This window comes from Mus musculus, chromosome 14 (genome assembly GCF_000001635.26).
Source record: "Mus musculus strain C57BL/6J chromosome 14, GRCm38.p6 C57BL/6J".
NCBI classification, from domain to species: domain Eukaryota; kingdom Metazoa; phylum Chordata; class Mammalia; order Rodentia; family Muridae; genus Mus; species Mus musculus.
In genome coordinates this window covers 104,871,625-104,898,610 of record NC_000080.6, presented here as the reverse complement: position 1 = coordinate 104,898,610, position 26,986 = coordinate 104,871,625, and the positions used below count along the sequence as shown (strand labels likewise).

Here is a 26,986-nt window from a genome sequence, read left to right as displayed (position 1 = left end):
AAAATTTCATCTGTTCCTAAACAGTCAAGAGTTTTTGTGAAATGCTTTGTCTAAAGTGACTGAGATGATCACATGACTTTAGTCTTCAATTGCTGTTACAATGTGTTATGTTGATTGCACTGTTTATTTAAAGCAGCCTGTGTGTGGAAAACAAATCCCACCTGTTCATGATGCACAATCCCAAGTGCTGCACATTGGTGTATTGTTTGCACCAATGATCATTTGAGATTAGACTGTAGCTATCTTTTTCTGCAGCATTGATGGCTCTGGTATGAAGTTATGCTAGCCTTTAAAGGTACATACTCATTTTAGTCCTATTACCTGGGATAAAACATGACCAATTAAACACATGGTTCTGCTTACTTTCATTGCAAGTTTTAAATATTTGGGGTTTTTAAAAATTGCTGTATTTGTGCAGATACATGCATATGTGTATATGTGCATCTGTGTGTGTGTGTGTGTGTGCATGTGTGCACGCGCACGTGTGTTTGTATTCGTGTGTGCTGAGGCAGAGTCTCACTGTCTAGCATGGGCTGAGCTGGAATTCACTATGTAGTCTAGGCTGGCTTTAAACTCTCGACAATCCTCCTGCCTCAGACTCTGTCTGCCAAGGGTTGAGATTAAAGGTATGAATCTCTACACCCAGCTGCAGAAAGGCTTTCAATTACCACTTCAAACTCTGTTACTGATCTATTCAAGCTTTGTATGTATTTTTGATTCAATCTTTGTAGGTAATATTTTTCTATGAGTTTATGTAATTCTTCTAAGTTATTTTCCCATGTAATTATTCAGAATAGTCTTTTAATTATGTTTTCATTTCTGAGGAGTGTGTTTTAATATATCCTCTTCCATTTTTTATTTTGTGTATTTGTTTTTTTTATTGGTTAATTTAGGTAAGGTTGGTTAATTTTGTTTATTTTTTTGTTAAAGCTAACTCTTAAAGAGTTTACTGACTTAAATGTTTTATCTTTTTGGCTTATTTCTCTTTAAGTCATTATGTTGTTCTTTTCTAGATTGTTTATTTTACTGAAATCTAATTACATCATTCCCTCCTTCTTTCCCCTCTTAACTACTTCTATAATTCCCCTACTTCTTTAGGTGTAAAGGTATTATTATAAAAGTAATGAGAGACCAGATCTTGGGTTCAGACTTCATCTATGAACCAGACCTGAGGTTGAACTTTCTAGCACCAGTTTCCAGGTTACTCCCCAACAAACCTGTGCCTCCAGGTTACACGCCTATCCCTGGCACTTCACTTCCTAACAACCACCAATCAGCAAGGAAGCAGAAGCTAAGTTTATGGTTTGGCTCCCAGCAGCAGCCAATTATTTTAAAAGGCAACAACATTCCATAATAGCCTCCCAATCAGATATGTGCCAGGCTAGAAACCACCTCACTTGCTTGCCATTTCCTATGAAACTTTGTTCCACTGAGGGATCGGGGCTTCACCCTCCCATCCTGCTGCATCAGAGATGGTGGTATGGGCAAAGACAGCCATAGAATAAAGAAACTCTAGTGATTGTATTAGAGTCAGCTCCTTGGTGGTTTGCAAATGCTTAACAGGCACAACAGTATCAATTGTTTTCTTCATTTTGAGCAGGTATGGTCTATAATAGTCTCTACCTATTATACAAAGAAACTTCTTTGATGAGAGCTACATGCTCTGTAGGTATAAGGATAGGTATTTAGAATGTAGTTAGGAATCATATTGGTTTAGGAATGTGGCAGTAGTTAACTTTACTAGCCATGAGTAGTTGTCTGGATTTCCTGTAAAAGGCATGATTCCCTTCCTGTTGAGTGGATCTTATTAGATATAAGTCCAATTAGATATATGCTGGTTACTGCCAAGGTATAAATGACACTAATTGCAACTTTAGGGATATATTGTCATGATGATGATTCTTGTGTTTCATAATCATCACTGCTGGGTAGGACTATGGATTGCTCTCCTTGAGTGGCGTCTTGTATAACATCTTTCAGGACTATGAAAGTGAGTCTTCAGAGAGGAGGATTTCTGGACCAGACCCAGCTTAAATTCTATGAGTCCCATGTCCAAACTATAAGATATCTTCAGCAATAGGGACCTGACTTCAAATTCTGGGAGGCAGCCAAGGGCAACAGCAATAGCCTGTATTGTTTTGGTAGTATCTGAACTCCACTGGTCAACAACTGAAGAGGGCATTTCTCACGCTTGATACAGGAGATTTTGTTGCAACATCTATGACACTTGGGAGAAGCATTACTATCTCATGTGTTCTAAACTCATTTAAATTGTGTGTGTGTGTGTGTGTGTGTGTGTGTGTGTGTGTGTGTGTGTGCATTACATTACATACAATACGATTCCCTTGGCTTTCCAAACATTCTTAGTTTTATTGACGCCTCCTCTTCTGAGGCTCTTCCTCTCTCATTTTAAAGCCAGCTCCCTCGTCTCTCACTCCGTACTTTGTGTCACTTGTATCCTGCTACTCTCCTCTTTCGAGCTCCTCCACCCATCTCCATAATCCTGTTTACTTTTCTAGGCTTTGTGGTTATTCATAACTGAAGATTTAGAGCTAAAAACCTCAAATTAAAGAGAACAAGAGAACATGAGGCATTCGTCTCTTTGTATCTGGGTAGTCCCACTCAACATAATACAACATCCAAAACCATAATATATAAGCAAAAGACCTGTTAAGTTAAAAAACAAAATGAAACAAAACAAAACAGACAAAGCACTGTGAGACAAAAACCAACCAACCAACCAACCAACCAACCAACCAACCAACCAATCAACCAGCCAACCAACCAACCAGCCAGCCAGCCAACCAACCAACCAGCCAACCAACCAACCAACCAACCAACCAACCAACCAACCAACCAACCAAAACCAACTCCAGAAATACTGTTGAATTTATGTTGTAGTGCTATCAACTGCTGGGCACAAATCTGCCCTTAAGTGTGGTTTAAATGTTTAGTGAGACTCTGTTAGAGAAGACTGAATTTTCCTTTGTGAGCAGTTGTCAGATGGAGATAGCTTCTGGGTTAGGGATAGGGGCTTGTGCCACTTCCCCTCTCAGTGCTGAGACTCTTTTGACTTAGACCTGCGAAGGTCCTATACATGCAGTCTCTGTGAGTTCATATGCGCTTTGGTTCAGTTGTGCCTAGAAGGTCTTGTTTCCTTGGCACCCTCCAGCCCCCATAGCTCCTATAATCTTTCCTTTTCATCTTCCATGTATTTCCTTCATTCCTGAGGGGAAGTATTTGATAGAGACATTTTATTCAGGATTGAGTGTGCCGAGGTCTCTCACTCTCTGCACATTGTTCGTTTGTATGTTTCCATGTTTGTTCCTATCTACTGAAGGAGGAGTCTTTGCTAATGATGGCTGATCAAGACCCCGATCTGCAAGTATAGCAGACTGTCCTTAGGGGTTGTTGGGGCTGCTACATTCAGTTAGCAGAGCAGCGACATTTGGTTTTGCTTTAGGTCAAGGGCATATCTAGTCTCAAGTTCTTGGCCACCTGAGCAATGCCAGACATGGGTTCCATCTCATGGAGTGGGCCTTAAATCCAATGAAGTAGTGGTTCAGTTTTCTCACATGTGTGACACTGTTGTGCCCCCATATCATGTAGGCAGGTCGGCATTGTAGGAAAGGTTTGTAGCTAGTTTAATGGCTACCTTTCTCCTTCGGTAGCAACCACCCTCTTCTCTTGAATAGTAGTTGTGTGGGATACCTTTTAACCCCTTACTTTCAGACAACTGGTGTTTTTTAAAGCCTATATAGGACTCAGATAGGCAGCACATAGTTGAAGCGAAAGTGGCAGTTTGTGTCTTTTGCGTGTACTTTAGATGTGTTACTGATAGATATACACTTACTGTTTGGTTAATTGTTTTCTGAGTGCTTGAAGCTCCTTCATGCCTTTGTTGCTCTCGTATTGCCTCTGTTTGTGGTTTATGTTCCTATAGTCCTGAGCTTTTATTCCTGTCTCTTTCCTATTTATGTGAGCGCTGCTGCCGCTTTCTTTTGTTGTTACCGTGAGGCTTGCATGAGACTGCCTTTTTATAAGAGCAGTAAACTCTGGCTTGGGTGAGTTGACAATGGCAGTAACTATATCTTCTTTGCTTTCTTAACTGTTGTGGTGGACAGTGTAGAAAGTCACTCAGTGACTGTGGGTTCAATTCTATCTTAGATTTTCACTATTACAGATACATTGAAAGTTAAATCTACACATTTTATTTCGTTTCAGCTTTTTTTAGTACATCTCCAATTTCATGGCTTTTTATGTAAGATTTACATGAGTTTCACCAAGTAATATTGCCGCAACAGTGTGTACATTTAGCAACTTATTGCAATTTTTGGTAGAATTTGATATTAATATTAAAATTTTGCTTGAACATAACATTTTAATTACCCATTGCACGATGCAAAAGAAAACTGCCTGATCACTTATTTAACATTCAATAAGTTTCTACCATTTCCAGAAGAATTCTGTACATGTAGAAAGGGGATCCCTGGCTTCATGGATCTTACACTGTAATCTCTTGCTTCTTACTGGAATATTCCTCGGTTCCCCTTGCTTCTAGAGCTTTTCTTCACTGGCTGTGTCTATTTGTTGGTATTAGACTCACGATGTGCTTTCTACTCATTATCTGAGGCCCCCATTCTAATCTCACTTCTTCAGGAAACCTTTTCCATTCTTCAGACTCTGCTGTTTCGAGTCAGCCTTTTTCTAATGTCCCCAAAGAATGATGTTTCATCTCTGTTATGATATCTGATCTTTATGAGATCATAATAGAGTTATTGATGTATACTCCTGTCTGCTCCACAAGAGGATGGCACTCAGGACAATAGCAACTGCTTCTTATTTAACTGTGTATATCCCTCTGTATTTATCATAGCTCATGCTGGTTTTAGAAAATAAATACATATACACAGGAGTTTTTATATTCATTGAATTAAAAGCTCTAAGTCCAAGACTTTAATCAACTCTTTCTATGTGAAATTCACTATGGCTTTTAGAATGCATGAACTTGAATTCATTAAGAGGTAGTTGACATATCATGCTTTTCATATACTGCTAATTTAAAAACTAGTATGTATTCAATAATCAACATTAAATCTGGCTAGACAGTGTACAGTAATGTTTATTAAACATCGTGTCTTTCATGCATTTCTGCATTATTGCAATTAAAATGGTGCAAAACACCATTTGATTGGCTGTCAACTGATGTTTGCTAAAGTGGTTTTACAGTAGAAAATATTGCTTTAGGACTAAGCCAAGTGTTAATTTACATGGCTTCCTGTTTTCATGGCTTTATACAAAGGTTTATTTCAAAACTGCCAACTGGCAGAGGGATTTAGGCTCTTTCCATCAAGTGTTAATAACGCATCCTATAATACAGATGCCTTCTACCTGCCCACTGGGGAGTTGTTTGGATGAGATCCATTTATTTCACTTAAAGTTTGTTACATACTTCCATTTCTGTGCTAAATCCCAAGGCACCACCATGGCCCAGAAAGGTTGGTGTTCATTTGTTTAGAGACACCAGAAAGATTACTCTCTGCTGACGGTGTCAGGATGTGTCAAAAGTGGGGTCCCTCTTTTATTTTTACTCGCTAACCCTAGGAATGAAGACAATCTGATGTTTCTAATGAAAGTGACTTTTATAAACAAGTCATCTCCCACTGCTTGCTTGACAAAATACCAAGGCCAATCCTAGAGAAAATTGAGCAGCTCAGAATGCTTCCATTTAGCCATTGGCCAACATTGATTTCTGTGCCACATTGACATCTTGGGATGCCCCCGCCATTGTCTCTGTGTTATTCCATCTGACTCTTCTTGGAGCCATCTTTCTGTTCTCTTCTACTTTTGCTCAGTATCTGCCATCAAAGTAGGGACTAAGAAGAGCATGCTTTTCTAACTTTTCCTACAAGACAGTGTGCACCAAGCATATGTGTTCTTATAACCATTGATCAAAACAATCTCATGAGCTGGCTGTGATGTTTATCACTGTTTTTTCATATGCAACAATTAAGTCCCTATGAATTTACAAGGGTCAACCAGAGCTGGTGGTATCCATCAGTAGAGCATTTGCTTACCACATTCTTACCACATTCATAGCCTTGTTTTTGACCTTTAGCATACACAATACACACACACATACACACACACACACACACACACACACACAACATGAGAGAGAGAGAGAGAGAGAGAGAGAGAGAGAGAGAGAGAGTTTCTATAGAAAGTATTGCAATAGCAATAGCTCTGGCATGTTCTTACACCAGTCTTTTTTTTTTATCTGTGTGAATCCATAGTAACTTCCCCTAACACACTGTCTGCTAGGACTTTAACTAGAAACAGAAGGCATAGTGACTTCTATTATGATCTTTGAAAGAGCACTGAGTTGATACTAGAGAAGATAAATTACCTTGAGGTTGTGTTGTGCAGAAGCTGAACTACAGAAGTTATGTTCCGTGCTCTGACCAGCAGCAGTAGCCTTTGGGTGGTTCTAGATGCTCCAGACTGGCTCATCCGCTAAGAATCACTGAGTGAATCTTGTAAGTGCTAGATGTAGAAGTATCATGAAGGCCAGAAAGATTGCTCAGTGGGGCAAAGGCACTTGCCGATAAGCCTGATGACCTAAATTCTATTTCTGGACTCTACATGTTGAAAGAATAAAGCACACTCCCAGAAGATGCTCTCTGAACTCTATAGATGCACTGTGGTTGGTGTGCATCACCCTCCAAGTGAATGAGTGAATGAGTGAATGAGTGAATGTGAACAAAGTCTCACAAATGAACACTTCCACAAACCCATGGCCTACAGGATTTGAGACTGAGCAAGGTGCAGTGGATGTGTTTTGAATCTCTGATTTTGGAGTTAGTTGGTTACATACCAAAAGTGAGTGGGATAGCCCATAGGAGTAGACGGTGGGATGCGTGCCACTGTGGCGCCAGAGTGTGGCATTTAATATTTCTACTCTGAGGTGAGCTAGCCACTAGGAACCTTCCACACACTTTCTCTTCCAGATTTGTATATCACAGGAACACCCCCTCCCTCCCTGACTCCTTCCTTCCTTCCTCCCCTCCCTCCCTCACTTGACGATTTCTTTGTTCTTTTCTTCCTTCCTTCCTTTGAAGATTTTTTAATTGAAATTATTTTCTTTCATGGTTTTCCTTCTTTCATCTCCTCCCAGATCCTTCCCACCTTGCCACACAATTCCATACCTTCTTTCCTTCTTCTGTAAACAAACATTCAATAAAAAAATGTAACGCCCCCATAAGCAACAAAAAAAGCATGAGTAACAGGCATAGACACAGACACACACTCATACACACTCTCACTTTAACATACAAAGACACACTTTTTTGCACATTTTGCACTCATACACAGATACACATTCTCTCACATTCACACACACACACACACACACACACACACACACACACACACACATGCACAAACAAAACCTACAAAAAAGCAAAGTTGGAAACTATATAATACAAACAAAAAAAAAAAACCAGTAAGGAAAAAATACATGTGTAAACAAAGCATTATGAGACCTAAATAAAAAAATAAATAATTAAAAACCCCACAAATTCCCCCAAAAGGAAAACAAGTAAACAAGCAACCTCCGAAAATACTATTGAGTCCACCATGTGTTGGGCATCTAGTGATTGGCATGGGCCCTGAAGGGCTAACTTTCTCCTCCTGAAACTTCCACTAGTGTGTCAGCGAGGGAGACATTTCCATCAAATCAAGGAACCCGTGTCACGCTTGCACTAGAGAAACATTATCTCTGGTTACTCAATATGGAATTTAATTCATTTTAATGATTACAAAGCACGTTTCTCAACTTCTTTTTAAAGAATGCAGCTCACATACAGAAAAATGTGTGTCATGGCACATCATTAATAAATTATTAAAAAACAAACTTCTATGCATTCGATACTCAATACTGAAAGATTGAATTTCAACTGGCAAGCAATAGAGCATTGCCACTTTCCAGTATTCCTTTAAGTGTGTCCTAATCTTTGATTCTCTCTCTGACTTTTTTTTTAAACCATGTATCCATTATGTTTTTATTTGAAGTATTTTTTTCCATTTTTATTAGGTATTTAGCTCATTTACATTTCCAATGCTATACCAAAAGTCCCCCATACCCATCCACCCCTACTCCCCTACCCACCCACTCCCCCTTTTTGGCCCTGGCGTTTTCCTGTAACTGGGGCATATAAAGTTTGCATGTCCAATGGGCCTCTCTTTCCAGTGATGGCCGACTAGTATCCTCTTTTGATACATATGCAGCTAGAGTCAAGAGCTCCGGGCCACTGGTTAGTTCATAATGTTGTTCCACCTATAGGGTTGCAGATCCCTTTAGCTCCTTGGGTACTTTCTCTAGCTCCTCCCTCTCTCTGACTTTTAAGTTTGTGTGTGTGTGTGTGTGTGTGTGTGTGTGTGTGTGTGTATTTGCACGTCTGTGCATACATAAGGCACAGACAGCCTAACCTCAGGTATAGCTGTATCATAACTGTTCACCTTAGTTAGTTAGTTAGTTAGTTTGTTTGTTTGTTTGTTTTGCAACAAGGGCTCTCACTGGTTTGGAACCTTTCAAGCAAAGCAGGTAAGGATGGCTGGTCAGAGAGCTCCAGGACTCAGACCCTGACTGTCTCTACCTCCCCAGCCCTGGGGTTATAAACACGTACTGTGCATGGGTTTTACCCCCACATTGGTTCTGGGGGTCAAACTGAGGTGTTCATGCTTGCAAGACCAGCACTTAACTGCCTGATCTGGGTTGCAGCTCCTCTCCTCTCTGTTTCCCTAACTTCTCTCCAGCTCTCCAAGGCTTCATAGTTTGCTAGGGTTTCATTAGTATTACTCTTCTGGCATATAGCATGAGACAGGCATTGACGGAATTATAATATTCATTGTAAACTTATCTCTTCTTATTTCGGCTGAAGTTTCAGAGTAGCAAACAAAACAAATCCTGCTTTTCTTTATTCGTTCTTTTATTTTTATTTTTTTGACTTTTATCTCTTGTGTATATTACCTTGGGGAAAAACATAATAGAATTTAGACAGAGAAGACCATTGGCATTCCTGGTCTGCTTCAGTTTTGTTATCAGTTTGCTTCAGTGGGATCTTGGGCAAAGCTGCACGTTCTGTCTTAGAGCACTGAGAACTGCTAAGTGTCTGAGGCGGAGAGGTGGTAGCTCAGCAGGTACAAGCCTGCTATGTAAGCTTGACAACCTGCGTTTAATCCTTGATCCTGTGGTGGAAGGAGAAAACCAACTTTTAAATGTTTTCTCCGACCTTCGCGTGGGTGCTGTGGCACACACACCGTCTCCCCCAAGTAACAATAAAACAAAATAGAATAGAGCTGCATGCTTGTTTCAACTCCTTTCTCAGTCACTCTTTAGTGTCCATATGGAGGAGTGGGGGCCCGGTCACCTGGGTACCAAATTTTATGGTTTCAGCTACTGACCTTATCACAGACATTAGTCAAATGATGGAGATTAAAAGATGTCTAAGAAGGGATTTGTTTCCAGAAAGGCATGTCAGGTCAAGCTGAAGCAAGGCACTGAAATGCTAGGACTTAGGGTTCGCTTACTTATCTCCAACTAACTAGTGTTCGAATCTTCCTCAACAGCTTACACATCGCAGGTGTACTGGTTAGTTGGATTTGTTTTATTTTTTATCCTGACATATCTGGGAAGAGGAAGCATCTGCTGCAGAATTGCCCAGCTCAGATTGGTCTGTAAGAGACTGTGTTGAATAGAAAGACCCATTGGTGGGTGGGACTGGCCAAGCAGGACTAAAGTAAGACAGCTATCTGAGCCGGCCAGAGATTGAGCCAATAGACAGCAGCCCTCCATGATCTCTAAGCCTCTGCCCTGACTTCATCATTGGTGGACTAGACTATGACACATAGATGTATGCCCAACAGTCCCCTTCCCTCCCTAATTGTTTTTTGGACATGGTATTTGTCACAGAAACAGAATGCTAACAAAAACAGTAAAGGGAAGTTAGATTGACCTCACTAGGATATTCTAACTATAGAAATGTATTGGATAGTTCTTTTCAAGAGAAATATAAAGAAATTCATACATGTAAACTGTAACTCTTATATTAAAAGAAAATAAAAAGAAATATGAATAACTTAAAATCTATTTTACTTAATCCAGCTCAAGTACTTTAATTAAATCAACACATTATGACTTCAATATTTAACAAATGTGAACGTGATCAAGAGGATCTAGCATTCATCATTTATACTGGCTTTGAAATTCATGCACATTTCACTCATAATGGGATATCTCAAGCTAAGATTTCATTAGAAACAATTGATCTGTATTTGGAAATCGAAAACAGTTAAGTTGAAAAGTTCAAAGTTTTGTCACACATGCTTCAAAGGTTCCAAACATTTAATATAGTATCTACTTTGAAATTTTAAATTAACTCAGTTAAAAGTAAACAGTGATAATTATTCAGGTCCTCAGATTTACCAACTACTGCACAGCCCTATGTGACTAATAGTTACTGCACTGAACAGTGCTGATTTTGACCAAAGCTATGCAGCATATGCTCTCTCTCTCTCTCTCTCTCTCTCTCTCTCTCTCTCTCTCTCTCTCTCTCACACACACACACACACACACACACACACCACAAGTGAAATCTTCAGCCACTCACACATATAAGAAATGTATTGCTTTATCAGAAACTTTTTTCTAGTTAGTTTAGCATTTATTCCTTAAGCCCCAGTATTCTTTCCATCTCTAGATATACTCTCTATAGCATAATTTATCATTATTTTCATTTGATGAGAGAGCATGGAGTCGACCCCATCATTTCTTGTTGAGCTAAGACCATGATTATCAACATTAGCTATAGCTCTTAAGTTTTAATACTCTGCTCTCTGTGAGGGGCTGAGTATCTGATGCTACTGACTATACCAGGGGATTCCAAACTGTAGCAAGGCTACCTCTACCCACCTTTTAAGTAAGTCGATGGTCAGTGGTTGTTTTGTGCTATGGTAGACACCACATGATCTGCCAAGCCTGAATGACTGACTCATTAACACTTTACAGAAAAGGGTTTCTGGTCTATAGACTAACTACTGAACAACCCGAACTAGAAGGTCTTTGGAAGCTCCTCATATTGCCATTTCTGCCATGGTCATCATGAGGCTGTCTCCTAATTGATGTCAGAACCTTTGTTGTTTCTGCTACAGTTATAGTTCTTAGTTTTTGTTTGTTCTTTTGTTTGAGACAGAATTAGATTATGTAGGTCAGAGTGGCCTGACACCCACTATGCTGCCCAGGCTGGCATCTAATTCCTGAAATCTTTCTGCCTCACCTTCCCAAGCACCGGAATTACAGCTGTGAGCTACAAGGCCTATCCCACATCCCCTCTTCTGATGAAAGTTCCTGTGTGTAATAATTTGTGTGTTAATGCTATAGGTTTTAGAAACATGACAAAGTATGGTAAGTGCTTGTTAGACCCAAACAAAGTGACTATTGGAGATTCATCTTTCAGTCTTGTGGCATGTATTTGACTCTGTAGGCATGTCTTTTTTCATTTCCCAGTTCTCTGACCCATTGGCTGTTGCTCTGTCCTCTCATATCCTCACCTCCATCTCTCATCTTGAATTGTGTTTGAAGCTCAGTTACATTGATTTTGAAAGGACTTTATGGCTTTATTTTCTAGCGTACAAGGAATACTCTGCTTCCAAAACAGTGTTCAGTGAATATGAGAGATTATCTTCAAATTATAATTTCAGCTACTTCATTTAAAGTTTTAAATGACTGTACAGCTAACTGTTAACAATGGCACCAAATAACTGTGCAAGAGGCCCATTCAGGAGGCTTTCTTCTACTCCCTACTGAGTCCTGATTTTCTAGACTGTATTACCAGGCAACATTGGTGGAAGTATACAAGCCTTGATGATTTTAGCAGAAACTTTTATGGGATTAAAGTTCCTATTTTGTTTTAAGGCAGTCTTTCATTGCTTTTGTGTTAAAAGCAAACACAACTTCCTTACAGAATGTAATGAACATAAGGCCTGATCCTGAATTTTCCAAGAGTAGTTTGATTTTGAAACACAGACTTCAGACTCATTTTGTAGTCAAAGCTGGCCTTGAACTTGCGACCACACTTAGGTGTTTGTTTCCAGGCCTAACCCCACAATTTTGATAAATGTTCCTTTTTTTATTCCTGGTCAAACTCCCATCCATGTTATAAAAGAAAAATAAAATAAAGCAAGAAGTTTCTGGGGCCACATGTGTTACACAAACAAATTGAAATCAAGAACTTCACTGCCAAGGACAAGATTCCAGCGTGTCCTTAGCCTGAAAAGTCAGCTTCTAAGAATGGCCCTCAGAGTCTTTCCCAATAAGACGATCCCCCCAAATCTCTCCACATAGTTGGGGATCAAAGTCAATATACTCTGAGGGACTTGTTATCTGAATACCGCCATTTTCAGGCAATAAATAATTCCTTATTTAGATCAGAAATATAACATAACAAAAAGGTTGGAACCGCTGAGCTCAACAATCAGGCACAAAGGAAAATCTCGTTCTTCAAATTGTTGCTCACCTCTCTTTTTAGATAAAACTTGAAAGACTTTGTTTGCCAAGAGCTTTCGAGAGGCTACAAGGCCATTTCCAGCTACAAAGCTCCTTAGGGTTTTCAAAGTCTCAACTGTTTCCCTTAAGGTGCCCTTTTCCTGGGCGGTGTTCAAAGCCACCGGAGGAAATTCTTCAATATTGTCTTTACCTACAGTCAAACGAGCCTCATTGTTTAGAAGAAATAGATTAGATGAGTGTCTTTGAACTGTATTTTGAATGGACCATGAAGTCAGGTGGCTCTTTTCACAAGCAATTTATGTACAGGAAGGGCTTCAAAATGTTATCTGTGGAGATGGGAGAGATGTGGCTGAAGGGCAGGCATGCCAAAAGCAAACACCTTTCTCAGAGAGCGGAGCCATCCTGCATTTTCTATGTGTGGTTTGATGTCGAGACACAGGACAACTCCGTCTTTTTGAAGTGGAATTATTCAATTCCTGGCAATATCTTCACTGTAACAGCACCAAGCACTGTGGACAGAGCAGAAACGTCAAGCCAGGGAAGAAAGTCAGGCGTGGGCATCCACTTCTACCCAACATTTAGTTAATGAACTGAGCACATTCCACATTCAAGGCAGCCGTGTGTTCTTAGATTTTGTTTTTTTAGGATTTATTTATTTAGTTTGTGGATGAGTACACTGTCACTGTCTTCAGACACACCAGAAGAGGACATGGGATCCCATTACAGATGGTTTTGACTCACCATGTGGTTGCTGGGAATTGAACTCAGGATCTTTGGAAGAACACCCAGTTCTCTTAACTGTTGAGCCATCTCTCCAGCCCAGAACCTGTTTTTAAATCAAAGATTAGTCACATAGTTCCCAATAACTTACAAAAGAAAGATGCATCTCATTTGCATAACTGATCCAGGCAAACCAATTGATGTTTGAACTCACTGCTACTGAGGGTCACATGAAATGTCTCCTCTATGGAATAAAATAGTGCAAAAGTTCTTCCCTTGTTGCTATAGTGAGGCTATATACACTCTAGGAACTAAAGGTTAAAGAAGTCTATGTAGGTGAAAAACAAACTCATTTAGGGAATTTCTACCAATACTGTTAGCAATTGTAAACAACTGGGGTTCTTCGACAGTCTAAGAAACTTGAACATACCTTTAAAATGTCTTCCGAACAGCACCATCCTAACCAGACCTCATACCATGTGTTTACTGTATGGCTGATATGTATAGACACATACATAGGCACACAGGCACCATAGACTTGCGTATCTCTCTCTTACACACACACACATACACACACAAAGTGAAACACATATACACACATAAATACTGGGAATAAGGACAGGAAGAAGTGTCAAGCCTTTGGCCCATCCCAACCCAAAGACGCAGGAAAGATCCTGACAGAGTGGAATCCTTGGCACTAAGAACTTTGACTTTTGATTACTTAGTTTAGAAAACTCTGAACTATAGAACACGTCAGAGCGTTGCGTTAGCCAAGACTCAGCTCTAAGTATGGTACCGTGAGAGCATGCGTACTGAACAGCAGCTCTAAGCACGGTACTGAGAGAGCATGCGTACTGAACAGCAGCTCTAAGCACGGTACCGTTAGAGCATGCGTACTGAACAGCAGCTTTTACTGCTTTAAAAATAGCAAGTGCTCACCTTTAGATTATTGTTAAGATACAGAAAGGTGTAAGATAAGAAAGACGGCGAGTTCCACTGAGGCTGGACTGTGGAAGTTTCTGTAGTTTGATATGTAAAATGCTGTGTGTATTCTCTATTGAGATGTAGTCAGAGTCTGCAGTGTTCAGTTTTAGCGTTGGCTTATTTTTTTTCAAACTGGAGACTAGTGACAGAAAACCAGGTGCCTACATTAGGATGAAAATTCGCCTCCATGTTTTTGACCCAGACATTGACCCCTCATAGGCTCCTTCATTTGCCTCATCTCAAACCTCAAGACTCCTCTAGATCACCTGTATTTTCTGATAACGACTGCTTTCTTTATTCAAACGCCCAGGATAGAGTAATCCTACACCTGTCTCCTAAATCTCACAGATTAGTTTTTTGTTCCACTGAACAAACTCCCCAAATCCTACTTCAATCTAAATGCTCTCCTAAATCCCTGAAGTCATTGTAAATTTTGCTGAAGATCTTAAAACTTGCCTTGCCAATACATAAAATGAGCCTCCCTTCTGGCACACACTGTGTAAACACTCACCAGCTTTATGTTCTCATCTTTAAGCTTTTTACCTGTTCTCTCTTTCTGCATTAAGATTGGTAGCTATATCATAAAATGGAGATTTGTGCTCCAATTAAAGTTCCGATCTGAAATAATTGTGGTTGTGATGGTGTTGGTATGTGTGTCTGTGAGTGTGTGTGTGCACGTTCATGCACATCTGTTTTTGGATTTGCTTAGAACTTCCTTTCAACTCCATTCATCACCTTTCCCCACACATGTTCTTTATAGCTATAATCTTATATTGGGTTCAAATGGATTATAAGACATCTTTTTGATAAACCTAAGGTATAGAAAGCTGAATAGAGTACTAGGCAGAAACCTGGGAAATTTATTTGGCCGACAAAAAGAAAAACTTTACTCGATCTATTAGAAATTTGGGGGTATTGAGTGTTCCATCCTATGATGTTGGAACAAAATAATGACTCAGATCATTGTGGCTAAAGCCCTGTTGGTAAGTTACTTGTTAAAGCTGGGGAATGGATTCATTGAGTATCGTTAATGGACACATTGAAATATGGTAAAGTTGACCTTGTAGACATTAAGGTTCAGGGACTGCCCTCAAGAAGTTTACAAGGTGTAAGGTTTATTTGGAGGATAGATCAAGTAAAGGTTTTCTTTTTGTAGGCCAAATAAATTTCCCAGGTTTCTGACTAGTAAATGACTTACACATGAAATATATTCCAAAGATACGATGAATGCCTTTACATTAAATATAAAGTCAAAAGTAGGTTCTTAAAAGAACAAATGCAAATGAATAATGAAGAAAGTTAACTTCATGAGCAGTTAAAATGCAAAACAAAACAAAACTTCCTTTATTTCCCCTTCTTCCCTTCCTTTCTTATTTACTTTATTTTTTTAACCCAACCCTTTTCTTTATGATGCTAAATTGTTAAAGTAGCCAGTACTGCCAAGAGTGTAGTGAAGTCAACATTCAAAATACTGTAGGTGGGTGACTTTGAAACATTTCAGGAAAATAAGCTGAAAATATCTTTAATAATGTGAAAAATTTCAAAATAACCATTAATTTTGCCCCACTCCTGAAGTCTGGAGAAATAGCAGGGCAAGCACAAAAGGCAGATAGATGTTTATTTGTGGACTACCATTACGCCTTCTCATGAATGGGAGCATGTTACACGTATACCAATAGGAAAATATCTAAATAAGTTGCTACCTGACCCCACAGTGGAATTCTATGTAATATTAGGAAGTAGCAGCTGGATCCCTGTGTAGTTTCACATTAAAAAGTTACAGGAAAAAGTGTAGTAAATCAATAGGAACATGCTTGCGTATTGTAAAACATACTTTACATATTTTGGAACATCAGATGAGGGTGCAAGCACAGTGTAATGGGGAAATGTGCAGGGAGGTTGAGAGAGACCCCAAACAACTCCATAATGCGCAGCCAAGGAGCCATTAGTGAAGCTTTTAATGTGTACCAAAGCTGTAGTAGACCCCAGAGAAGATGGAGTCGCTGTCCTTCAAAAGGATTCCAACCGCCTTGGCTAGAAGCTAGCCCATAGGGAGCAGTAGGAACAAGACAGAAGAGTACAGAGTTGCATGCTGTGTTGCACAGGATGCGTTCCTGAGATAGAGATTGGGAGTTGATCCTGAAGAACGGAAGTGTGCAGCCATCAACTCATGGACAGAAAGGACTTGACTTGTGCCCTTTGGGAATGTTCTGACTTTGTTCTGGTTTTCTTTCTTCACCCCAGGCCTTCAGTGATGTGTTCCTGAGCTGTTTGTTACTGGCTGGTTTGTTTTTGTGGCTCATGCTTGCTTAGTATTTTATATCCTTAATAACTTAACTCTTAAGAGAACTTTTGAGCAAGGAATAGCATCAGATAGATTATAATTAGCTACTAAGTCTCAGTCTGTATCCATGTTTATGAACAGGGATAAACATGACCAGCCTCTGAAACAATCCTCCTGACTCATGCCTGTGGGTGGGAGTCCAGGAAGTGCTCCCTGGGGCTTATTTAATTCTTTCTTCTTAGAATGAGTGAGGATGACCAAGGAGGTGGAACTTCCTTATTTGACACTGAGTGTCGCTGTCACACTGATCCAGCCCCAAGTGGGCTATGGTGGGAAGGGCCATCTTCAAGTGCACCTGGACATTGCACAGACCTGCACTGGCGTTAATCCCATCAGTGGTTATATCGTTTATTCAGTGCACACTCACAAGTGCAAAGATGCAGTTTCAAACTTAATTAAAAATAGAAAGCAACCTAAACCGTGCTAGCATTTCCCCTGACTTCAGCATGATCTACCACTTTGACAAAATTTCATAAATCTCCCGCAATAGAAAATTCTACGGCACAAAACCATTTTATGCAGCAATATAGGTACTTAAAATATTCAGCAACTTTCATCATGTTTTGCCTCTTGGTACATGAGATTTTTATGTATTTAATAGTTACATATGTTATATATTTTAAACAGTATTTTTTTCCTAATGGCCCCCAACAGTACATTTTTTTCTGAAATTCTAGCATCTGTGTTTTGTTCTCGCAGTTTAGGATGATAATCTTAAATTGAGCACATCCAGGCACAGAAGGCAGGTTGATGGGAATGTGCTAAAGGTGGCTGGATCCAGTGCTGAAGGCATCAGAAGTCCTCCTATCTCAGTGACAGAAGCACCTCTCTCTCTCTCTCTCTCTCTCTCTCTCTCTCTCTCTCTCTCTCTCTCTCTCTCTCTGTATGTTGAGGGGTATCCTGATAGGCATCAGGAGGTTCCCACTGTGGCTAAGCTTGCAGCAGGTACACAGCAATGCAGAGGGAGAAACTGGGGGTCATTTGTTATTTATTTATAAGCCTGTTGTGCCACATCATGTAAAATTAACAACTTTAATGGGCTCCTGCCTCAGTTGCTTGAAGGACTGCATTTCACCAGCCAAGATCACCCATGGGTTTCCAGAACTGTGGCTGGGTGTGCTCTGGGTTACTAGCTTTGGGGGTGTGTGTGTCTATATGTCACCATAATCCTTGCACTCAGCAGATCAGAAAAAGGTCAGCCCCATGAGAGAGACTGGTCAGGAAGTGGAGTCTATGGGGCATTTGCGGTTGAAGAGATGAGCGATTACTTGGGAGTGAAAGTTCCTTTCTCTATCTGGTTAATGAAGAGATTTACTCCAACATTCATTCATTATGAATTGGGGGGATGGCTTCTCCCATGTGCCAGTGTCCAGAGGGTCTCCTTCCTGCAAGAGTTCATAAATAATCAACGTTTACAATGAAAAGGTTTTGTAAGCATTAGCTTTTCCTGTCATAAAAATTCCCTCATGCTTCTAAGGGAAGACCATTATAATTTGCAGATAGAGAATCTGGGGCCAAAATGGCTTTTGCATGGAAAGTGGATATTTTGGGGGAATTTGGGAGAAAAATCTCCCCTTCTACACACCATTGGCCCTGCTTTCACACTAAAATACCGTTCAAACACTAATGATAGCCTAGTAAATAGAGAAAAAACATTAAGTCAGTCAATCAAACATTTGAAAACTCTCTGGGTACTAAGTATTTCATTTTTTTCAATAGATGATTGAAAGGCTCCAGCAAGATTCATAGTTTTATTGGAAGAGAGAAACAAGCAACAGATCATTGAAATCCAGCTTAAATTAAGTGTTAGAGTAGAGGTCATAGCTGAGTGCTAAAGACGTCGTGGGAAGGAGGAATGAGGACTTATGGAGGACACAGGGACAGGCTGCCTAGAGGAGGCGAGGGAACACCTCAGAGAATAAACACCTCGGAGGAAGAAAAGGTTGCAGTAGTTTCTAATCAGCAACCTGAGCACAGGTCGGACAGTAGCACACATCTGGGTGCCTTCCAGGTTCCAACTGTTGTGCCAAGCACTGGGCACTGTGTTGTGTTCTGGCTATGGTATCTAGTTCTCAACTCTTGCAACAGAGGACTGTAATTTGTTTCTTACCTGTGAGAGAATGGAGGAGGCGCCAATTACTGACTAACCTATCAGATTTTGCAATCTGAAGGTTGATCTACTCCTGTTTCATGCCCTTAGTTTGACCCTAAGGCATTCTCAGATGCCTGTTTCTGACATTGAGGAAGTCTGACCCAAAGTGGGATGGGTAGCACCCAGTAAGACTGCGAGGTAAGGAGAAAGTGTGCAGGAGAGGGACGTTGTAACCAGATCAGGGTGAGTGCTGGCTATGCTGAGAAGTATGAGTTCTAATCTATATTCTGTAGGCAATGGAAAGGCTCCTCCCATCAAAAAAATTTTGGTGGTGGGCTGGTTGGGACAGAAATATAGAGAGGGGAAGGGAGGGTGTTTGTATTTGTTTTGTCTTAGAAAGATATCTAAGAAGACAGTGGCAGATGAACGTCAGAAGAGGCTAGTGATATCAGTGGGTAAACTGACTCTTCTAGGATTTGGAGATGTTGGAGGCACACAGATGTGAAGATTGTTAACTGTGGTGTCTTTAGTGACTTACTAAACCACACATCTGCTCTCACAGAGTAAAAGTATATTCAGCAGATAACTGTGAGGGCTGACAAGACGTTCCATGTGAAGCCTTTGTCCTTGTTCTTGGTCACTGCACTTTTCTAATGACTACAACCAACTTCCAGGTATGACCTTGTAGCAGGCTGTTTGGAGAGTTGCCAAGAGACCCTGGTTAGTGCCCTGGCCATTCACTGATGGGTTCACAATGGGGTGTTCTGTAGGATGAAAGGGCAGGAGAGAATGGCAGAGATCTAGAACATCTTTCCAAAGGAACGGTGCATCCAGAAATGATGGAATGAAGTCTGGAGTAAGGAGTGGGAGAGGAAACCAAAATAGACCAAGGTACTTGAGGTGAACATAGGTAGCACACAGACACACGTTTATGTTGTGATGGTTTTATACCTATTTCAATGACTAGCAATGGTTAATTTTTGCTTTCTTCCTTCTATACTCTGTGATGACTATGGTGAATATTCTCTATCAATATTGAACATATTAGCTCATGTGTTACAAGACTGTAGCAAAACTTGCAAGTATGCTCTGAATTTGGGGACATGGGACACACAGACACTTCACTAGGTGCTTGGCTCTGGCCCAGGTGCCTGGAAAGGTGTCTGAGAGCACTGGGGGTGGGGGCTCCTTGGTTTCATTGACCTGTATGCTCTGCTGAGATTGTGGATGTGCTAGAGTTTTAACACTAAGCCTAGTGTACTGGTGTCATTTAAGGGATCACCGCCAACGGAGATTCTCACTGCTTACACTGTTTAGTGAGATCTCTGAGGTTATGTGATATGCTATATAGTGCTCCACTTATCTTAGAGTCACAGAGACCTAGCTCAGAATCCCAGTGTCCTCTTAAGAGTCACATGACCTTGGAAGATTCATTTCCCTGCCCTGGTACATCCTCATTGGCAAAGTAGCCTTTTGATAATCAAGGCACGTTGACCCTGCAGAACAATCATGGGCACAAATAAAATAACAAGTAAAACAGATAATAATTCAAACGATAAAAATTTATATTCATGCTGGTTCGTTTTTGTCAACTTGACAGGAGGTAGGGTCATCTGGGAAAGGGTGCATCTGGTGAGGAATTGCCTCCATCAGTTTGACCTATAGGCAAGTCCGTGGACAATTTTCTTCATTAATGATTGATGTGGGAGATTCCAGCCCACTGTCTGCAGGTAAAAAGTAGTTGAGTAGCCAGCATTCATCCATGGTCTCTGCTTTAATATTTGGTTTTAGATTCCAACCCTGGCTTCCCTCAGTGATGGATTATAAACTGTTAAGTGGAGATAAAGCCTTTCTTCCCCAAGTTGCTTTTGTTCATGATGTTTATCACAGCACCAGAATCCAAGCTAGGACAATATCATAACCTAGAGGTTGTGTGTTTAGTAAATACAGTGCTGAGATGATGCACTTTGAGAGACTAGATAGTATTCTCTTGCCCAACACAAGGCCTGGCACTTGCTGAATGAAAGGGTGAATAGATAGATCTTGAACAGGAAGGAGGAGTTAACTGTAGGCTGTCTAAGCTTTCTAGCTTAGGTTTGCTTAGGTGATGGCAAATGGGCACTCTCATGAAGAGGGCAGGAGGCTGTCAACCAGCACATCAGCCAAGATCACGTTTGCTTTATTGCATTGCCAGGAGGGTCTTAGGTAAAAGCCAACTCATAAATAAGCTGGAAACAACTGGGTGAGTTCAGGCTGTGGCAGTGAGCATAGCAGGTTTCACACTGTCTCAGATCCAGCATGTAAGATCCATTCCTCTAAGAGAATGCAGTATTCCCCCTCCTCAGTCTCGGAACTAGCAGCAGCAGCAGAGCTCTGAAGATTTTTCTGAGAAACCGCCAGACTGACTTCCAGAGTGGTTGTACAAGCTTGCAATCCCACCAGCAATGGAGGAGTGTTCCTCTTTCTCCACATCCTCGTCAGCATCTGCTGTCACCTGAGTTTTTGATCTTAGCCATTCTGACTGGAGTGAGGTGGAATCTCAGTGTTGTTTTGATTTGATTTCCCTGATGACTGAGGATGCTGAACATTTCTTTAGTTGATTCTCTACCATTCAAGTTTCCTGTTGAGAATTCTTTGTTTAGCTCTGTACCCCATTTTTAATAGGGTTATTTGATTGTCTGTAGTCTAATTTCTTGAGTTCCTTGTATATATAGGATATTAGCCCTCTATTGAATGTAGGATTGGTAAAGATCTTTTCACAATCTGTTGGTTGCCATTTTGTCCTATCGACAGTGTCCTTTGCCTTATAGAAGCTTTGCAAAAAATTTTCAATTCTTATTTTTTTAGACAGGATTTCTCTGTATAGTCCTGGCTGTCCTGGAACTCACTCTGTAGACCAGGCTGGCCTCAAACTCAGAAATCTGCCTGCCTCCGCCTCCCAAATGCTGGGATTAAAGGCATGCACCATCATGGCCCAGTTAATTTGTCAATTCTTGATCTTAGAGAATTAGCCACTGGTGTTCTGTTCAAGAACATTTCCCCTGTGCCCATGTATTCAAAGCTTTATACCACTCCTGGGCATATACCCAAAAGATTCTCCAACATGTAATAAGGACACATGCTCCACTATGTTCATAGCAGTCTTATTTATAATAAACAAACACTAGAAAAAACCCAGGTGTCCTTCAATAGAGGAGTGGATACAGAAAATGTGGTATATTTACACAATGAAATACTACTCAGCTATTAAAAACAATGACTCCATGAAATTCTTAGGCAAATTGGTGGCACTAGAAAATATCATCCTGAGTGAGATAACCCAATCACAAAAGAACACACATGGTTTACACTCACTGATAAGTGGATATTAGTCCAAAAGCTCAGAATTCTCAAGATACAATTCACAGACCACATGAAGCTCAAGAAGAAGGAAGACCAAAGTGTGGGAGCTTTAGTCCTTCTTAGAAAGGACAACAAAATACTCACGGGAGCAAATACAGAGGCAAAGTGTGGAGCAGAGACTGAAGGAAAGGCCATCCAAAGACTGCCCCACCTGGGGATCCATCCCATATACAATCACCAAACCCAGACACTGTTGTGGGTGCCAGATGACAGGAGCCTGATATAGCAGTCTTCTGAGAAGCTCTGCCAAAGCCTGACATATATAGAGACTGATGCTCACAGCCAACCATTGGACTGATCATGGGGTCCCCAGAGGGGAAGTTAGAGAAAGGACTGAAGGAGCAGAAGAGGTTTGCAACACCGTAGGAAGAACAACAATATCAACCAACCAGAGCTCCCAGGGTCTAAACCACCAACCCATGGCTCCAGCTGAATATGTAGCAGAGGATGGCCTTGTGGAGCATCAATGGGAGAGGAGGCCCTTGGTACAGTGAGCTCTATGCCCCAGTGTAGTGGAATGCAAGGGTGGGGAGGCACATCCTCATAGAAGCAGCAGGAGGGGGGGTGGGATAGGGGGTTCTGAGGGTCTTGATGAATCAGATAACATTTGAAATGTAAATAAGTAAAATGTTCAATTTTTTTTTTTTAAGATTTTTCTGCTGGAGTTGGCCCTTACCTTACCTTGATATACCCTAGTTAGGCTAGTTAGGGTCCAGTGTCTCTATCCCTTTTTTGGGAGTTTTACTTTAGAGAAAGTGGATTTGTAAATTCCTTCCCTGCTCTTTTGAGAGGCAAATTCTCTCCCACTTGAAACTGTTAGAACCTAAGAGTGATCTCTCTGAAGTGTAACCAAGGAAGGGGTTAGCACTTCTATCCCTCTCACCCCCATCTTCTTTTTGAGGAACCTAACTTAGAGAAATAGTGTAATCTCCTTGACAGACTTCACTGACTAGAGACTCTAGGTTGCCACTCAGCCAGGTCAAGGTTAAAACAAAAACGCCATGCCTTTTGTTTCAATTGGATTGAGTTTAATCTTTCTGCTGTTGCTACCATCTTGAATAGCCTTCCTGGCCACTTTCAGAGACTGGTGTCCTTTTCTCTACAGCTCTGTAAGTTAAAAAGGAGGCCCATTGTCTGGATTCTTGACTGCTGTTAAAGTGGGCCAGACACTCATCACACTTTGCTTCCATGACTGTGTTTGCCATTAGCTCTGTGTTAAAGATTCTTCTCCTGGTCTGCACATGGCAACGCAGCCTGTCTTCCCTTGGGACTCGGCCCATCTCACAGAACAGGGTTAGGCCTGCCTTCTTAGTGCCCTCTGCCCTAGCTTTGCATGTCCTCTCAACATGAACTTCTAAGATGTTCATTACTGCCCTTTTACCATCTGTATCCTTGTACGAATTGTGGGGATTCTGCCTGGTTCACTCTGTATATTCCCCCACAGATTTATTGACCATAGATGTGCGTGACCTTACTGGAGGACAGTCTCTCCTTTGAGGTATTAAGCCCACCAACTCTGTGCTGTGTCCTCCTTGCCGGGATGCTGGTAAAGTCCCTTTGTTTGCTTCTGTAAGACCCTGTGAGAATTACTGGATCCCACCAGTGTACCATATGGTAACTGTATGTTACCATTCTGTTTATTTTCAGAATTGTAACTCTCTTGACAGCAGAGGCCATATCTTATTTACCTTTTAATTTTCATAAATGTGTGTACTCTCTGTTCCAATGTTAGACTTAACTAAATCAATTAAAAAATCATGCATGCAAATATATACTTATTTTATGAGTATGAATGTTTTGCTAGCATGTATGTGTATGTAAGTGTACCATGTACATGCCTGGTGCCTATGGAAGCCAGAAGGGCACTGGTCCCTTGAAATCTGAATTACAGATGGTTGTAAGCCATCATGTGTGTGCTGAGAACTAAACTTGGATCCTCTAAAGGAGCAGAATGCTTTTAACTTCCAAGCCATCTCTCTAGTCCCTGTATTAATATTTTAGTTCAACAGTATATTTGCATATGTTAAGTCCTTAGTATATTTTAGGTAGTTAATTATCAAATATGTATAAATTAGATTTTTTTATAATTTAAGAAACTGTATATTTTTTATAAAACTAGAAGAAAGAAAATAAATACCCGTATTCTTATCTTTTCTTCTTAATTTAGCAGTGTCTTGAGGTACTTTCTCAGATGAATTTCAGAAGGGTTGTTTTGTGTGCCTTTCTACAAAACTTTTTACTTGGACTAGACACCATTACATCTAAAGCAGATTTGGGATAAGCTATCATGTGTACTGTGATTAACTCTGTTAGACACATGGTCACTTCCACCAGCGATGAAAGCCTTTTTCTCTATTCTCTCAAAGCCCTGACGGTTTTCTTCTCTGAGATTCCTAGGTGTGCTGTTTCTCAGTCTTCAGTTGGGTTAAAATGTGGCAGTCTCAATTGTTCAGGCTGTCCTTGCCACCTCCGTACTGCTGTGCAGTCATGTGTCTCTCTTTTAGTCTCTGGTTTCCCCTGGAAGAGAGGCACAGACAAAGCGCAGCAGCTATAAGGACTCCTATGGTATGGGGGCTCCTCTTCCTACATTGACCCTGTTTGCTGTGAGTCAGAGAATTTGTTTTAAACTGTGCTGCTATGGTGTTGGTGTTCTCACAAGCAAGAAAGGGATCTATGATGGAAAGATTATATGGGATGAAGAATAACCAATCTCCATCTTTATTTACAGGTTTGGAACAGTATTGGAAAAAGAATGAGAAAGAGAATTAGTCCCAAAGTTTGAGAATTGACTCAGACTTTCTCCCTCTAAAACATTTTTTGCAATAAATATGCCTGATTTTTTGAAACATTCCTAAGAAAATATTTACCTGACCAAAAATATTCATTTTCAAGGGCGGGTATAGTGGCATGTCAAATTTCACTTTCTTCAAAGATATTAAAATATATGCATAATTCCTTTCTGAGGAAACTGTTGAACCCAGTCCAGGCTTCCCATCTATGAGCAAATGAATAGTCGATGTCCTAAGTCACTTGGTGGCATCTTATGACAAAGCAGTGGCCCACAAATGCCTTCTGTTTCTGTTAAGTCACTTTCTATATCCTGTGAGGGCAAAATGCTTCCATCACAGTCATCCAAAAATTTTCCTAAATAGTAGCATGGAAGAACAAATAAATGAACGTATGAAGTAATCTTATATTTTTTTCTCATTCATATTTTAGTTTTTGAAAAGTCCATCTTTCTCCTTTGGATGTTGTTTGCTTCTGTACTGGTGACATAGGCTATATTATTCTAGCTACAGCAACTGTGCTGAATGTTGGTTGGATGTTCATGCATTTCGTCAGAGAATGGGTAATTTGAGGGCCAGTACTGATGAGTCATTAATTATCTCTGTATGTTTAGTGTTTTAATACTGATGTTTCCAAAAGATGAATGCTTTGGGATATTTAGAAATCTGGTTTTTATCTTTAGAAACAGGATGGTAGACAGACTTATAGGTTATAGTGACTTTAAGCCCTGGATGAAAATCAAAGTGTTGTGATATCTATCTATCTATCTATCTATCTATCTATCTATCTATCTATCTATCTATCTATCTATCTATCTATCTATCTACCTACCTACCTACCTACCTACCTACCTACATACCTACCTATCTATTTATCTTTAGCTTTTAGCAATCGGTTTAGAATCTGGGACTAGAATGAGGCAGAATAAATGTGTGAGCAGAGCACAGAACCTCAGGTTTTAAATATCCACCAATGTTTCTGCTTTAGCACCTGAGAAACGTCTATCTGCAGCAAAATCTACAGGAGTTGAAATCACAAAATATTCTAGTTTTCCAAGTTAAAACAAGAGTGATAATTGAAGCCCTAAATATTGCACTGTAACGGGCTGCGTAAGTCCACAGACCCTGCACAGAGGAATCCGGAAGCGAGGGCTGCTGTAGGTTATTGTTCACAGGCTTGTTAGTCTGTTCCTTTCTTTTTAATCAAAGCTGAAAATAGTTTTTCTTTTGCAAATGCTAATTTTATTTTCTTATAAAGAGTTTTAAATGATTTTGAAGTTTGTATCTTAGTATTGGTTTCAAGCATTTTGAAAGTGTTTGTACTGTTTGCTCAACAATAGCTCACGTAGAACAAATCATTAAAGATTACCTCTCTTACAAGTGGAATATTTACACTCTGATTCGACAACACTAAGCCCTGTATTCTGATTTCTCAAACAACTAAAACATATTTGTCAGTTGGTTTTAATGTACTCTTTTCCCCCATTTGAATTCACCATGATTAAAAGTTCAGAGCTTTGGTTACGTTATATAATTTGAGAAATAACCAACAACGTCCCTAGTGATTAAATATTCAAGTTTGCAATTATTTTGTAACTTTTGTTCTGCTCTTCGCTCACTCTAAAAATTATCATAAAATTTTGAAAGATGTCCTCAGTGTAGAATATGTCCATAAAATATTAAATATTCAATTTTCCTCTATCATGGCTTGAAAAATTCATAATTACATGATGATCCACATAATAACTCATTCTGAAAAGTCATATGTGGCGCTCCCTCTGTGACTGAGTTAATAATTTACTGCTGTGTGGGATTTTCACTCTGCACTGTTAGTCTTGGGAACATTTATTAAGCAAATGTTCATTTGCAAAGATCAGGATGTGAATGAAGAGGGTAAGAATTTAATGAGGAGTGACAGACAGGTGAACTGATTCCATATAGAACTTTAGTACAAGGGAGAGCAGAGAGCTTTATCTTCTGTTGCCTCGATAGACACCTGGAATGAAATATAGGGGACAGAGGGCAGGGGGGAGAAGATGGTCTCCTGCAGGGGCAGCAGAGGGATAAATCAAAGAGAGAGAGAGAGGGATACA

General features: G+C 40.2%; 1 long non-coding RNA gene across 1 annotated transcript in view; it reads right to left on the bottom strand.

Annotated features, from left to right (window-relative positions):
• D130009I18Rik (RIKEN cDNA D130009I18 gene) overlaps positions 1-26,986 on the bottom strand; it is a 327,640-nt gene that overhangs the window by 68,173 nt on the left and 232,481 nt on the right. The window contains exon 3 of the long non-coding RNA NR_015593.3: positions 13,307-13,391. This is a non-coding gene — a long non-coding RNA (RIKEN cDNA D130009I18 gene). The remainder of the gene's footprint in view (positions 1-13,306; positions 13,392-26,986) is intronic.